The sequence below is a fragment of the Acomys russatus genome, chromosome 26, assembly GCF_903995435.1.
Source record: "Acomys russatus chromosome 26, mAcoRus1.1, whole genome shotgun sequence".
Classification (NCBI taxonomy): Eukaryota; Metazoa; Chordata; class Mammalia; order Rodentia; family Muridae; genus Acomys; species Acomys russatus.
Genome location: NC_067162.1, coordinates 9978744 through 9994848, shown reverse-complemented (window position 1 = coordinate 9994848; position 16105 = coordinate 9978744).

Sequence of the window (16105 nt, the reverse complement as noted above, 5' to 3'; positions counted from 1 at the left end):
TCAATGTCTTTAAAAAATTGTGTAGGCATTTTGATAGGAATTGCATGGAATCTGTAAGTTGCTTTTGGTAAGATGGCCATTTTTACTATGTCAATTCTCTCAATCTGCGAACAAGGGAGATCCCTCCATCTTCTCATGTTGTCTTCAATCTCTTTCTTTAGGGACTTAAAGTTTTTTTTTTTTTCAAACAAGTCCTTCACTTGGTTGGTTAGAGTAACTCCTATATATTTTATATTGCCTGTGGCTAATGTGAAGGGTGTAGTTTCCCTAATTTCTTCCTCTGTATGATTGTCATTCGTATATAGGAAGGCTACTGATTTTTTTGTTAATTTTGTATCCAGCAAATTTGCTGAAGGTGTTTATCAGCTGTAGGAGTTCTCTGGTAGATTTTTGGGGGTCACTTATATACACTATCATATCATCTGCAAATACGGATAATTTGATGTCTTCCTTTCCCATTTGGATCCCCTTGATCTCCTTGTATTGTCTTATTGCTCTGGCTAGAATTTCAAGAACTATATTGAAGAGATATGGAGATAGTGGGCAGCCTTTTCTGGTCCCAGATTTTAGAGGAATTTCCTTGAATATCTCTCCATTTAATTTGATGTTGGCTATTGGCTTGCTGTATATAGCCTTTATTATATTTAGGTATGTGCCTTGTATCCCTGATCTCTCCAACACTTTAAACATGAATGGGAGTTGGGTTTTGTCACATGCTTTTTCTGCATCTAAGGAGATGAACATGTGGTTTTTTTTCTTTTAGTTTGTTGATGGGTGGATTACATTGATGGATTTCCATATATTAAACCATCCCTGCATGCCTGGAATGAAGCCTATGTGGTCATGATGAATGATATCTTTGATATGTTCTTGTACTCATTTTGTGAGTATTTTATTGAATATCTTTGTGTCTATGTTCATAAGAGAAATTGATCTGAAGTTCTTTTTTGTTGGGTCTTTGTGAGGTTTACGGATCAATGTGACTGTGACCTCATAGAGAGAATTTCGCAATGTTCCATCCATTTCTATCTTTTGGAATAGCTTGAAGAGTATCGGTATTAGCTCCTCTTTGATGGTTTGGTAGAATTCTGCACTGAAACCATCTGGCCCTGGCCTTTTTTTGGTTGGGAGACTATCAATGATTGCTTCTATTTCTATAGGAGAAATAGGACTATTTGATTTGTTTATCTGGTCTTGATTCAATTTTGGCAAGTGGAGTCGATCAAGAAAATTGTCCATTTTCCTTAGATTTTCAAATTTTGTGGCATATATGCCTTTAAAGTAGGATATGATTCTTTGTATTCCTTCAGTGTCTGTTGTTATGTCTCCTTTTTCATTTCTGATTTTGTTGATTTGGATAGTGTCTCTCTGCCTCTTAGTTAGTTTGGGTAACGGTTTATCAACCTTGTTGATTTTCTCAAAGAACCAGCTCCTGGTTTTGTTGATTCTTTGAATTATTCTTTTTGTTTATAATTTATTGATTTCAGCCCTGAGTTGGATTGTTTCCAGATGTCTACTTCTCTTGGGTGTTTCTGCTTCTTTTTTCCTAGGGCTTCCAGATGTGTTGTTAAGTTGTGTATGTGGGATGTTTCCAATTTCTTTTTAAAGGTACTTAATGCTATGAATTTTCCTCTTAGCACTGCTTTCAATGTATCCTACAAATTTGAGTATGTTTTTCCTTTGTTTTCATTGAATTTCAGGAAGTTCTTTATTTTTTCCTTAATTTCTTCCCTGACCCAGGTGTCATTAAGTATAAAGTTTAGTTTCCACATGTGAGTAGGCTTTTTGTTATTTCTGTTGTTGTTGAAGTCCAGCCTTAGACCATGGTGATCTGATAGGATACAAGGTATTATTTCAATCTTCTTGTATCTGTTGAGGCTTGCTTTGTGACCTATTAGGTGATCAATTTTGGAGAAGGTTCCATGGGTTGCTGAGAAGAAAGTATAGTCCTTTGTTTTGGGTGGAAAGTTCTGTAAACATCTGTTATATCCATTTGATTCATGTTGTTGATTAGTGATATTATTTCTTGGCTTAGTTTCTGTTTCAATGACCTATCCTTCAGTGAATGTGGGGTGTTGAAGTCTCCCACTATTACTGTGTGAGGATTGATGAGTGGTTTAAGCTTTGTTAATAGTTCTTTTACAAATGTGGGTGCCCTTGTATTTGGAGCATAGATGTTCAGAATTGTGATGTCATCTTGGCTGATTTTACCCTTGATGAGTATGAAGTGTCCTTCCTCATCCCTTTTGATTAATTTAGGTTGAAAGTCTATTTTATTAGATATTAGAAAGGCTACACCAGCTTGCTTCTTGTGACATTAGCTTGGAATATTTTTCCCAGCCTTTTACCCTGAGGTAATGTCTTTCCTTGTGTGTGAGATGTGTTTCTTGAATGCAGGAGAATGTTGGGTCTTGTTTATGCATTCACTCGGTTAGTCTGTGTCTTTTTATTGGAGACTTGAGACCACTGATGTTAAGAGATAGTAATGACCAGTGACTGTTAAGTCCCTTCATTTTAATGTTTGTTACAGTCGAGAGTTTGTGAGGTTGTGATTTTGTGATGGTGTAGTTATCAATTTCCCATGTAGATTTGGTTGTAACCCATCCCTCTGGGGTGGAGTTTTCCTTCTAGTACCTTCTGTAAATCTGGATTTATGGATAGGTACTGTTTGAATTTGTTTCTGTCATGGAATATTTTGTTTTCTCCATCAATGGTTATTGATAGTCTCACTGGGTATAGTAGTCTGACCTGGCATCTGTGGTCTCTTAGGGTTTGCAGGACCTCTGTCCAGGTCCTTCTGGCTTTCATGGTCTCTGCTGAAAAGTCGGGTGTAATTCTGATAGGTTTTGCCGTTGTACGTTACTCTGTCTTTTTCTCTTGCCACTTTTAATATTTTTTTCTTTGTTCTGTATATTTTGTGTTTTTATTATCATGTGGCAGGAAGATTTTCTTTTCTGGTCTATTCTATTTGGCGTACTGTAGGCCTCTTGTATGTTCACATGCATCTCCTTCTTCAGATTAGGAAATTTTTCTTCTATGATTTTGTTGAAGATATTTTCTGGGCCATGAAATTGGGCATCTTCTTTTTTCTCAATGCCTATTATTCTCAGGTTTTGTCTTTTCATGGTGTCCTTGATTTCTTGGATGTTCTGTGTCAGGAACTTTTCAGATTTAGCATTTTCTTTGATGGTTGTTTCGAGTTCTACGATTGTACCTTCAAGTCCTGATATTCGTTCCTCCATTTCTTGGATTCTGTTTGAGAAGGTCATCTCTTTGTTGGTTGCTTTCTTCTCTAAGGCCTCTTGATCATGTTTTTCTTCTGTGTGTTCCTTTATCATAGATTCAATTTTCATCTTCAAATCTTGAAGTGTTTTATTGATTTCCTTCATCTGGTTGTTTGTATTTTCCTGAAATTCTTCCAGTGCCTTTCTATATGTCTCTTTTATGTCTTCAACTGGCTTGGTTGCATCCTCCTGCAGTTGTTTACAGATTTCATTAGTTTCTTCCATTATCATTTTCCTACCAAGGACTTAAGGCCATTTTCTTGTATTTCGATTGTGTTTGGGTTCTCAAGGTTGTTTTCTTTGGGATAGATGGGATCTGGAGATGCTGAGCTGGTTTGGTTTTTGTTGTTTGCATTTCTACACTGTCCTTTAGTCATTTTGATGTTTCTGTTGATGGCATGAGGCTTCTGGTGTCCTTCACTGGTTGTTGAAAGTGGATATTAGTGACGAGCCGGGAGTGGTGGTGCACGCCTTTAATCCCAGCACTCGGGAGGCAGAGGCAGGCAGATCGCTGTGAGTTCAAGGCCAGCCTCGTCTACAAAGTCAGTCCAGGATGGCCAAGGCTACACAGAGAAACCCTGTCTCGAAAAAAAAAAAAAAAAAAAAGAAAGTGGATATTAGTGAATGATTATAGGTTATGTGCTCTTGCCTGTGAGAATCAGGGAGTTTTTCCCTGGAACAGGCAGGTGACCTAGTTTCCACTCCTAGAGACTTTGCTCTACATCTTAGGTACTGGGCTGGGTCACCAGAGGTAGGCTTCTGACTGGTCCCTTTCACATTAGTGCTGCAATTCAGGTCAGCTGTTATGGGGTCCCAGATCAAGGCTGGCAAGCTCTGGCTGGGCAAGTTGCTCCCAGTTGTCTGCACTTCCCATGGTCCTGTAGTCAAGACCTCGCCCAGCTCAGGCCCACTGAGCACCTTTTAGACCAGCGTATAGACAGGTCTCCTACACCTAGTGTGGCATACAGTCACCTTCTGCTTGTGGATTAAAATGTAGAACTCTCAGCCTCTTCTTCAGTACCATATCTACCTGGATGCTGCTAAGCTTCCTGCCATGATGACAATGGACTAAACTTCTGAAACTGTAAGCCAGCCCCAATTAAATGTTTTCCTTTATAAGAGATGCCTGCCATGGTGTCTCTTTACAGTAATAAAACCCTAAGACAGTAAAGAAGTTGAGACCTTTTAAAAAATAATTTTATTTTTTAGGATTATAACAATTACATCATTTCCTCTTTCCTCATCCTCCTTTCAAGCCCTCCCATACATTCAGTTCCATTCTCTTTCAAATTCAAGGCCTCTTTTTCTTTAATTGGTTACACACACACACACTCACACACACACACGCGCGCGCGCGAAAGCACTCAAACACATAAATACAATCTGCTCAGTGTGTGTGGTGTTTTTTTAATGTACATTTTCAGGGCTGAACATTTGGTATTGGATAATCAATTGGGTGCTCATCATCTGAGGAAGACTGGTGCTTCCTGTTTCAGCATATGTCCAACTTTGTTTTGCACTTGGCTTGTTGAGAAAGTCCAGTCATTTCTTGGTTGAAGTCACAGATTTTGTCTTTGCCTGGCTGGAGATCTCTGAAAAGAGCCCCTTGGTCTGGTGTGGTGTGGAGCTGTGTGCCCATCACCAGGGTCACCTTGTTTGATAGCCATCCTTCTCATTGTGGATATATCACTCTGTACATATTACAGGAATAGAAAGGCCTAAGCTGAGGCTGAGTTATGGCATTTCTGTTACTTTGGCCCCAAAGTTAATCATACAAGTAAACCTATGTGTCCTATCATGCAGGCCTTATATCAGGACATATGTTTAGAACACCTTCTAACACTGAGCACACTAACTACAGATGATGTCATGGGGAGACCTTGCTAACGTCCAGAGCATATGTGTCTTGTGCTTTTGATCAACAAGCAAGCTCTACTTAAGCTGTGAAAGCAGCTGAGGCATTAGCTGGTACCAGATCCCCATAAACCCAGTGTTTGTGTGTCCCAAAAGAAACATTTACTTAAAATCCATCTGATAAGAACAGTGAGCATCAACAACACTGAAACACAGTATATTATATCCTGGAAACATAGTCATCTACTCTAAATATTATTTCACATATTTCTTTGTTTCTTACAGCCTACCAGTCTCTGGGCTCTCAGGCTACTGTGTGTTTATTTTTCTCAGTCCTAAATCTCCACTTCTATTGCTCACACTGTTGTAGAGTGAGTCAGTCTTTTATCTGTCTCGTATGATGGGCGAATCTCAAATATTTACTCAAGTGTTTATGTAATGATATTTTCCGGTATGTTGTTGGCTGTTATAATGAGAATTCAGCCAAGAAAGCTATGAGATGGCAGCTACTTGTAACGAACAGTCAATGCTGGGAAACGATTGTGTGGACATGGAGGCTGAAGAACAGAGAGGAAGTTTATATTTGCATTGAAGGGATCAGCGGCCGTGCTCACACGTGCAATGAGGAGAAGATGGTTAGAAACTGATGGTTCAACGGACAGACTCTGGAGAGCCAGCACTAGAAGATCCCAGAAGGGGAGAGAACTTGGCAGTTGATCAAGTTGATTAAATGATAAATGAGGCGTGCCCAGTGGGGGCAGGAACGGGCCATAATTGCCTAGAAGAACGGCGTGGGTATGGATGGTCTTTACCTCTGAGAGATGCAGCAAAGCTGTGTTGACACAAAGCGCAGCTCTCCCTTCAGAGGAGCGAAATGGTTTATCCTGGAGCAGCTATAAGTCATCACAGCCCAGGAACACAGATTTACAGATTTAGACATCCCAAATACACAAAGTCCACCAAATTTAAACATTGAGACAATTAGCAGTCTAGAAAAATGAGCTACGAATAGAAACAGATCATCCTCAAAGGACGGAAAAACAAATGGCTGATAAGCCCTTTTACCATCAGCGTCTTTAGCGTACTAAGACTGGAGCTCAGCTAATGAGACCCCTCATCACTGGGAATGCGAAGGGCAGCGCACTGCGGTGGGTCTGAGGACATGGCCGCTCTGACACTCAACGGGGAGAGACGTACACTGCCGTAGACTCTTTGGAAATCAATCTTCGAGTTTCTCCAAAAACCCGGAACTGGAACTGCCACATGGCCATCTGTCACTCCTGGGCTTATACACAAAGCACTTTTATCCTACTCCAAAAGACAATTATTTCTAAGAGTTATTGTCAGGTCCCTTCTGTGCTGCGCCAGCCTCTCCACCCAGACAGATCTCCCATGTCCTTCTTAAGAGTCCAGCCTGGTGAGTCTCCCTGACCCTCCCTATTCACCCCTTCTCCCAAACCCACAACATCTACCTCAGATCCCACACCCAGAGTCCCAGCCCAGTCCACTAGTAGCTAGCTGCTACCATCCACCGGTCTCTTATGAACCACACCCAAACTCTCCACCCAGACAGGTTCCCCGTATTATTCTCCAGGCTCTAGCCTTGTGAGACTTGCCATCCACACCTTCTCCCCGGCCCACCAGATCTAGCCTGAGACCCAGCCCATATCCAGTGTTCCAGCCCCATCTGATCACCCCTGCTTATTTTCCAATCTACCTTTTTAAAGGAGTCTCCTTCCCTCTCTACGCCACCAGGCCACTCCCATGACACATCTGACCACCTAACCAGATCCATGCTCCCATACTCCTGCCTTGGACAAGGCACATTCTGTACATCAGTGTTGCCCCTCTGCTTACCTGACTACGTTCCACCATATCCCTTCCTGCCATTAGGCCCAACCCATCCTCACATCCTCTTCTCTGTCTCAACCCGCTCCATCCTTATCATTCTGAGAATTGACAAAAGAATTTCACAGACTCAAATTTCATCACAATAGTACTAGCAACATGAAAGATGAAACCAAGGTTGTTTCTCAGCCATTTGAGATTCTGCTATTAAGAATTCTATTTAAATCTATACCCCATTTTTAATTGGACATTTGGATTTTTGATATCTAGTTTCTTGGATTCTTTATATATTTCCGATATATTGAATATGGAGTCATAAAATTCTTTCCCCATTCTGTGGGCTGCTGCTTTGTCTGTTTGATGGTGTCCTTTGCCTTTCAGAAGATTTTCAGTTTCATGAGGTCCTAGCTATTAATTGTTGATCTTAGTGCCTGCACTAATGGTGTTCTGTTCAGGAAGTTGTCTCTTGTGCCAATGAGTTCAAGGCTATTCTTCCACTTTCTCTTCTATTAGGTTCAATGTTTCTGGTTTTATGTTGAGGTCTTTGGTTCACTTGGACTTGAGTTTGTGCAAGGTTATATATATATATGGATTTGTTTGCATTCTTCTACATGCCAGACATCTGGTTTGACCAGCACAGTCTGAAGATGCTGTCTTTTTTCCACTATGTATTTTTGGCTTCCTTTAAAAAAAAAAAAAGCAGGTATCTATTGGTGTGTGGAGTTATGTCTGAGTCTCCAGTGAGAATCCATTGATCAATGTGTCTGTTTATTTTTCTTTTTGAGACATGGTTTCACTGTGTAGCTTTGGCTGTCTTGGACTTGCTTTGTAGACCCAGCTAGCCTCAAACTCACAGAGATCTGCCTGCCTCTGTCTCTCTGAGTGCTGGGATCACAGGCGTGCTCCACTGAGACTGGTAATGTGTCTGTTTTTAGACCAATACTTTGCAGTTGTTATTACTATAGCTTTGTAGTATAACTTGAAATCAGTGATGGTGGTACCTCCAGCAGTTACTTCCTTGTTAAGGATTGTTTTAGCTGTCCTGGTTTTTTTCCCCCCATCTACAGTTGAGAATTGTCCTTTCAAGGTCTGTAAAGATTTGTTTTGGGACTTTGATATGGATTGCAATGAAACTATAGATTGCTTTTCGTAGGATGGCCACTTTTATGATGTTAATCTGCTGATCTATAAGCATGGGAAATATTTTAATCTTCTGATATTTTCTTCAATGGAACAAGTCTTCATTGCTGGTGGGAGTACAAACTTGTACAGCCACTGTGAAAATCAATATGGTGGTTTCTCAGAAAGTTGGGAATTGATCTACTTTAAGATGCAGCTATACCACCCTTAAGCATATATCCAAAGACTGCTCCTTTCTACTACAAGGTCACTCACTCAACTATGTTCCTTGTGGCTTTCTTCATAGTAGCCAGAAAACTGGTCACAACCTAGACGTCCCTTGATTGATGGAGAAAGAAAATGTGGTATGTTTATACAATGGAGTATTACTCTGCTGTTTAAAAATGACATCATGACATTTGCAGGCGAATGGATGCACCTAGGAAAAAAATTATTCTGGGTGAGGTAATCTAGATCCAGAGAGACAAATATGGTATGTATTTACTTATAAGTGGATATGAACTCTTAAGTAAATGATAATAAAGCTACAATCTGCAGTTCCAGAGAAGGTAGGTAAATGGAGGGATCTAGGAGAATGCGCGGGTCTCTCTGCTAAGGAGAAGTAGATTTTGTGGGTGGACTGGGGGTGGGTGGGGATTGTGGCGGGTATGGGAAGAAGGGTTGGAGGGAGAGAATGCAGGGAGAGACATCTGGAATTTGGGGACATTTGGGAGGCGGTCTGGAAACCTAGTATAGTGGAAACTTCCTGGAATCTATGAGGGTGACTCTCATGAGGGATTCTTGGATGTGGAGGATACAGAGTCTGAACTAGCCCTCTTTTGTAGCCAGGCAAGGCTCCCAGTGGTGGGATTGGGTTACATTCGGCTGACTTCTTGGCTTAGGTGGTCCTGTAGATTGTTTAGGTGGTCCCTTAACAATCCAGGATGATTCTAGGAAAGAAGGCAATCTTCTGAAAACTGAGAGTGGGGCACCATTGCTGAGGACAGCATCCACACACACATCAAATATAGAAAGGTTGGCTGCATAGAGCCTTCACCCTACAGTCTAGTCTCTTTGGCATGGGTAGGTACTCCTCAGACTACAGAAAGAGAAACCTGGACACCAACCCAACCACAAAACTCTCATCTTATAATCTATCCTGCCTGCAAGATGTGCAGAACTTGTGGAAGTGGCCAATCTATGTCTGATTTAACTTGAGGCCCATGTCATGAGAGGGGGTCATGCCCCACACTGCCTGAATGGTCAGGAACTGAATATTGGATAGCCTAGGAGAGAACCAAACATGACTGGCCAAAATAATCAGTGAAACGATTCCTAATGATAGTCCTCTGTACTCAGATATGTGGCTTGTCTAGTCATCATCAGGGAGGCTTCCTGTAGCAGTCAGTAGATGTGAGTGGTTGCAGACAGCCAGACATTATGCCAAGAGGGAGTCCATATTGGAGGTCTTCATTGAGTCCTTCTCCTCTGAGCTGGGGGAACCCCATAGAAGAAGGGGAGGAAAAATTTTATGAGTCAGAGAGGGTGAATGATACCAGGAAAGCATGGCCCATTGAGTCAATTAAGCAGGGCTCACATAGACTCACAAAGACTAAACAGCAAACATGGGGCTAACACACGCTTGCATCAGTCCTTTGTGTATATGTGATGGCTGTTTGCTTGGTGTTCTTGTGGGACTCCTACTGTTTTTTAATAATAAATCAATCCAGCATATTATCTTCAAAACGCATCATCCTGTAGAAAAGTTTGACAATGAGAGTTTCTGAGTTGAGCCCCAATGTAAAAAGAGAATCATTAATATCACCAAATAATACAAGGAGTTTAAAGGACACACACACACACACACACACACACACACACACACACACACACACACACACCAGCTCAATGAAATTAAGGAGAAAGAGCTTAAGAAAAATAAACACCCAAGTGATGCCCATGGAAACACAAACATGAGGCTGATAGAAATGGAAAGACAATCCAAGACTTAGAAAACGTGATTCAACAAGGAGATAAAAATGCTGAAGAAGACAAACTAAAATGAAGATATAATTAAAAAAAAAAACTCAATAGTTCAACTCTAAAACTCAAAAGAAAGCCTTTACAAACAGAATAAGTCAAGCGTATTATAGAATATCAACTTAAATATAAAGTATATCATCCAGACTAAATAAACAAGAAATATGAAAAAATAAATACAAGAAAGGAATATACAGGAACCGTGGGACATTGTGGGAAAGCCAAGCCTTCAAATTATTGGGACAGAGGAGGGGAGAATCCCAAGCCAATGGCATAGACTAGCTCTTCAACACCATCATAAGAAAAACCTTCCCCAGACTAAGGAAAGACACACCATACAGATAGGAAACGCTCACAGAACATCAAATAGATGATGACAAAAAACAACAAAAACCCAAGGCGTGTCATTTTAAAACTACTAGGTATACAACACAAATAAATTATTTGGAAATCTCCAAGACAAAAAAATGCACATCACACAAAAAGAAAACCCATCAGAAAAATAGCTGGCTTCTTGAAGGAAACACTGAAAGCCCGGAGCAGTGAATTCTAAGTCCTGACGACCACCCTAGACTGACACACCCCAAAACACCCACTCTAACTGAAAGAGAAAGGAACAGTTTGTATGCTTTAAACAGTCTAAAGAATTTATGTCCAAAAATCCAAGCCTAAGGAAATATAAGAAGTGATATCTAAAGCTGAGGACAGGAAGGAACAGAGCTGAGAAGGGACTCTGTGGGAAGAAATAGAACAGCATAATTATTGAAACACAAACACCACCACCAAAGTCAATGACATGATAGCCACTGTTGACACACACATTTCAGTTATAATATTAAACACAAGGGCTTAATTCTCCAATTAAAAGAAACAGGTGGATTGAATGGGTGAAGAAACAAAATCTATCTGTTGTCTACAAGAAACACGTTTTAGCTTTAGAGACAAATGCTTAGGACAAAAGCGCTCCAATCAAATGGGACCAGGAAGGAAGTGGGCACGGCTACCCTAATATCTGACGAAATAGATTTCAAAGTAAAAGTAACTAGAGATAAATGGGTAAAACTGGGTGGCTGCCTGCATGAAGAAGAATGCAATGGATCTATGCTTAACCATCTACACAGGACTCCAAATGGAACAAAGACCTCAACATAAGGCCAGGCACATCGAATCTGATAAGAGAGAAAGTGGGAAATAGTCTTGAACTCATTGGCTCAGGAAAGCACTTTCTGAGCAGAGCACCAGGACCAACAATTTCCCCCCGTAAAGCCAAGTTTATTACTACAGCATCGTGACTGTGTTTCAAATATGAATAATTTTATGTAATTACTCCACCATTCCTTAGTTTACTTTTTACAACTTTAACATATATTTTCTTTTTGGGGGGAGATTTTAAAAAATTATTTTTATTATGTTTCTTTTTTAACATATACATTTATATTATTACACATGAAGATCCATGAGACAATCATGAGTTATAGTCATAGTGAGTTGGCTGTTTGTATTTGTCAAGTTTGAAGTAAACATCTTTCCTACCTTGTTGGGTCTAAATTTCTGAATGAAAGTCACTATCATATCTCATTTCTATTGGTATAGAATTTTGTATGTTGATGCAAATCATGGCCATGTCAAGTAGTCTAATGTTATCACAAGAATATATGTCCTAGATCTAACAGATATGATTTTATAGATACATAAGGTAAAGTAGTTAAATAAGGTCTTCAAAAGCCTCAAAAGACCTACAGAATACGGCATTTAAAGATGTTTTCATTATCTTAAGAATTCTTTGACAAGTTGACTCCTGGCAACACCCAGCCTACCTCAAAGAAGATGATCAACATCAAAGAACCTCCTTGCAGAGATGGCTTCAAATGTGGCAAACCAGCCACTGGGCAAAATGTCCTCATTCCTGCCACAGACAGAATTCTGCCTAAAAATAGGCAAGCTTAGATGCAGGCAAGTTCCATGGCTGAACTCTGCCAAGACAGAGTAAGCAAGTCCACGATAGTTCCTGCGTAAGAAATATGTCTGGCAGAGATATTAGGCTAGAAGGCCGACGATAAGGCTCCATCGTTATAGAAAGTGTTGGGTAATTGTTCAGGCAGTAAACTGTCGCAGTAATTTTTTCATTTTGGAAGCTGCTAACCTGCACTTCTGGTTCACTCAGGCATTTAAGTTTTATTCTGTCTCAAGTCTCTGATGGGGTTGAGTACCAGATAGTGTAGTCTTACAATCAAGTTTAGTTGGTTAAGGGATAAGATCTTTTTAGGACCAACAATTAATTAATGGGACATCATGAATCTGAGAAGTTTTTGTACGTCAAAGGACACCATCATCCTGAAAAAAAATGGGAGCCTATAGAGTGGGGAAGGTTTTTACCTCCCCCTCAAACTATGTATCCAGTAGAAACTAAAAATATATAAAGATTAAAAAATTGGCAGCTGCGATGTGAGGCGTATGTTTGTCCCTGCTGTCCCCGCACCCGCACCATAGCCCTGCCCGGCAGCCCGCCGCACCTCTGCTAGACCACCCGCTGCTGCCATGTCGCTTGTCTACATAGGATGCCTGAGTTACAGCGTCCGGGAGAAGGGCAACCAGCGCCTTTTCAGCGGCAATGGCCGCTTCCTCGAAATCAACCTCAAAAATAGTACGGCTTCCAGGTCCCGTTCTAGAACTATTCAAGGTTCGGATCAAGTTCCAGAGATTAGCCCTGATCTCCACACTCTTTGCGCAATATACCGGAACACTTTCCTACTTGCGTAGGCAGTTACCCTTCCAAGTTTGTACCTGGCCTCTTCCTCAAGAGGATTTCCTGAAAGGGGAACACAGGAATTTGATTTGTAGCCAAATTTAATGAGAAAAGGACGAGGCTCTAAAATGGCGGTATGAAGTCCTCTCTCTTCTTTGTAGAATTAAGATAAAATTGGTTTTTATAGCATTTGGGCTAAAATAACTTTTGTAAAGATTAAGATTATTTAGATTTAAAAAAAAAGTATTTCGTCAGGATCTGCTGCAGGGTTTTGTTGTTTTGTTTGCTTATTTTAAAATGAACCGTTTCAAACTTTGGTTACTGCAGGCTTTAGAGGGAAAACCCAAATTTTCAATTATGTTAGCTTTTCATAAAGCTTGAGTTATGTAAGATTTAAATAAAAGTTTGCTACCAAAACCAAAAAATCTTGGACATCAAGAAAACAAATAACTGTGTCTCCTAGGAATGTTGGAAGTTGCATCCATAAACTCTCACCAACTTGACTGCCTAAATCTGAGGTTAACAAGGACACAGTCCTTTAAAAAAAAAAAAAAAAAAAAAGAACACAAATAGGGAGTGAAGAAGTCAGAATATCCATATTTGCAAATGATGTGATACTATACATTAGAGATCTCCAAAAATTTACCAGAAAAATCCAGAAATGATAAATACATTTATCGGTCTTGAAGGATACAGACTTAACTTGTACAAATCATTAGATTTTCTATACGCCAACAACAGTCACACAGTGGAGATCATGGGCATGCTCCCATTCACAATAACTCCAAGGAAAATGGAATGTCTAGAAATAAACTTACCCAAGGAACTGAAGGTCCTTCCCAATGAAAACTTTAAAACTTTGAAGTAAAAGATTGAAAAAGTCACTAGGAAGTAGAACTAATACTGTGAAAATGACCATCCCACCAAAAGCAATTTACAGATTCAATGTGGTCCCAATCAAACTTATTTATATCAATTTTCATAAGAATTGAAAAAAAACCTTGAAATTTGTATGAAACCACAAATGATCCTGAATAGCCAAAACAATCATGAACAAAACAACAGAGCTGGAGGGACTAGCGTTTCAGATCTTAAGATGTGTTACAGAGCCATGGTAATAAGAACAGTGTGGTACTGGCGCAAACTGAGCTGTAGACTAATGACACAAAATCAAAGACCCAGCTGTGTGTGGTGGCACACACTTGTAATCCCAGGACTTGGGAGGCAGATGAAGTGAGCTTGGGGTTAGCCTGGTCTCCAAGTGAGTCCAGGACAGCCAAGGCTACACAAAGAAACCCTGTCTTGAAACAAAACAACAACAACAACAAACAAACAAAGCAAACCAAAACAACAAAAAGAAAAAAGAAACAAACCAACCCAAACAAAGACAAAGACCCTAACTGCAGCCACCTCATATCTGACGAAGATGCTCAAAACTGCATGGTAGAGAGAAAAGAAATATTCAACAAATGTCGCTGGAAAACTTGTGTGTGCACACACAGAAGAATGAAATTAGACCCATGTTTATCCAAATGCGTCAAAGACCTACATGTGAAGTGGAAACACTGAAGCTGCTAGCAGAAAACGTAGGCAGTGCCCTACGTGATGCAGGTGTTGAAAAGGATCTATTGAAGAGGAGGACTCCATGTGCCAAGAATTAATGCCAATAACTGACAAGTGGAACTTGGAAAAACTAAAAAGCTTCGGCACAGCTAAAGAAAAAAAAAAAATTAACCAGGTGATGAGGCAGCCCACAGCTGGTGGAGAATCTTTGCCAGTTGTATGTCTGTCAGGGGATTAATATCCAGAATATACAAAGAACTCAAAGACCAAGAACTCAAAAGGCAAATGACCCACTCAAAAAATGGGCCCTTGACCTGAAGAGAGTGGTGGCGCACGCCTTTAATCCCAGCACTTGGGAGGCAGAGGCAGGCGGATCGCTGTGAGTTCGAGGCCAGCCTGGTCTACAAAGTGAGTCCAGGATGGCCAAGGCTACACAGAGAAACACTGTCTCGAAAAACAAAAAAAAACAAAACAAAAACAAAACAAAAAAAAAGAGAGTTCTCGAAGTAAAAAAAAAAAAAAAAAAAAACAAAACCAACCCTCTTTGTTTTTACATATTGTTTGAGTCTGAGGTCTTCCTTCAGTGACTTTCAGACCCTTACAGTAAGAACAGATAAGGTCAACAAAACTTAACTGACCCCGAATGCTTGAGGAAGTGTGAGAAAAGGAGACCCTTATTACACTGTTGGTGGAAAAGGATGTGTGCACGGCTCCATTGAACAAACCCAGAGAAACTTATTACCTAAATTTATAACTCAACTTGGAACTGTCAATGAAGGCATGCTATGTGGGGAAGGAAAATTTGCAGGTATTAATAATCAATCGAATTACGCTTTGGCTTCCTAGCTCAATGTCGTTGCTCAGCAGTCTTGGCAGAGACCACCTACCACAGGTCAGTGCTCTGAGGAATTTTCAAATGTTCGTCGGGGTCCCTAGCCAAGCTTTGTTTCTTGCAGTTCTTACAGTCAAGCGAGTCAAGTTACTGACGGAGAAGTAGAAAACCTATCAGTTCACCAGCTGGCCTATAAGAATGTCAATGCTGCGCGTCAGCTGCCATACAGCCCTTTAAGAAGGAAAGTAAAATTCTCTATTCACTTGCGCTTGGATACCAGGCGCTCTCACATGCAAGGGGAGGCCATCACCTTGGCTTTTAAGGGATCGCCGGTACTGCAACCAATAATACAGAAGCACCAGGACAGAGCGAGGGGCTTGATGCTTGCAACTAGAAGTCGGGGATGCTTTAACTGTGGCCGACCAAGACATCTTGCAAGAACGTGGCCCTCTAAACATCTGACCTCAGATGGAAAAGAGGGAGCGCTCCTGAGGTCACCCATGCCAGCTGCAAATGGTCGGGCTGGCTGTGGCCCTGTCAAACAGTAGCAGCATTAACTGAGACTCCTGGGGAGAAGAACCCCCAAAGTTAAACACAGTTTATTCCCCCTCCCCTTGGCAACCCCCAATTTCTACTCCACCCGCTGGCCTAGACCTTGGAGCATTCTTCTCCGTCACAGTTACACCTGAAATGGGGCCCAGGAAACCCCAACGGAGCTTCTAGTTTGTTCCAATCAGCCTTTAACTCAATTGCTTATAGTCCCCGTGGTCAAAGAAAAATAATAATTGTATGCTTATTGGTCCCAGAGAAGCAAAACGT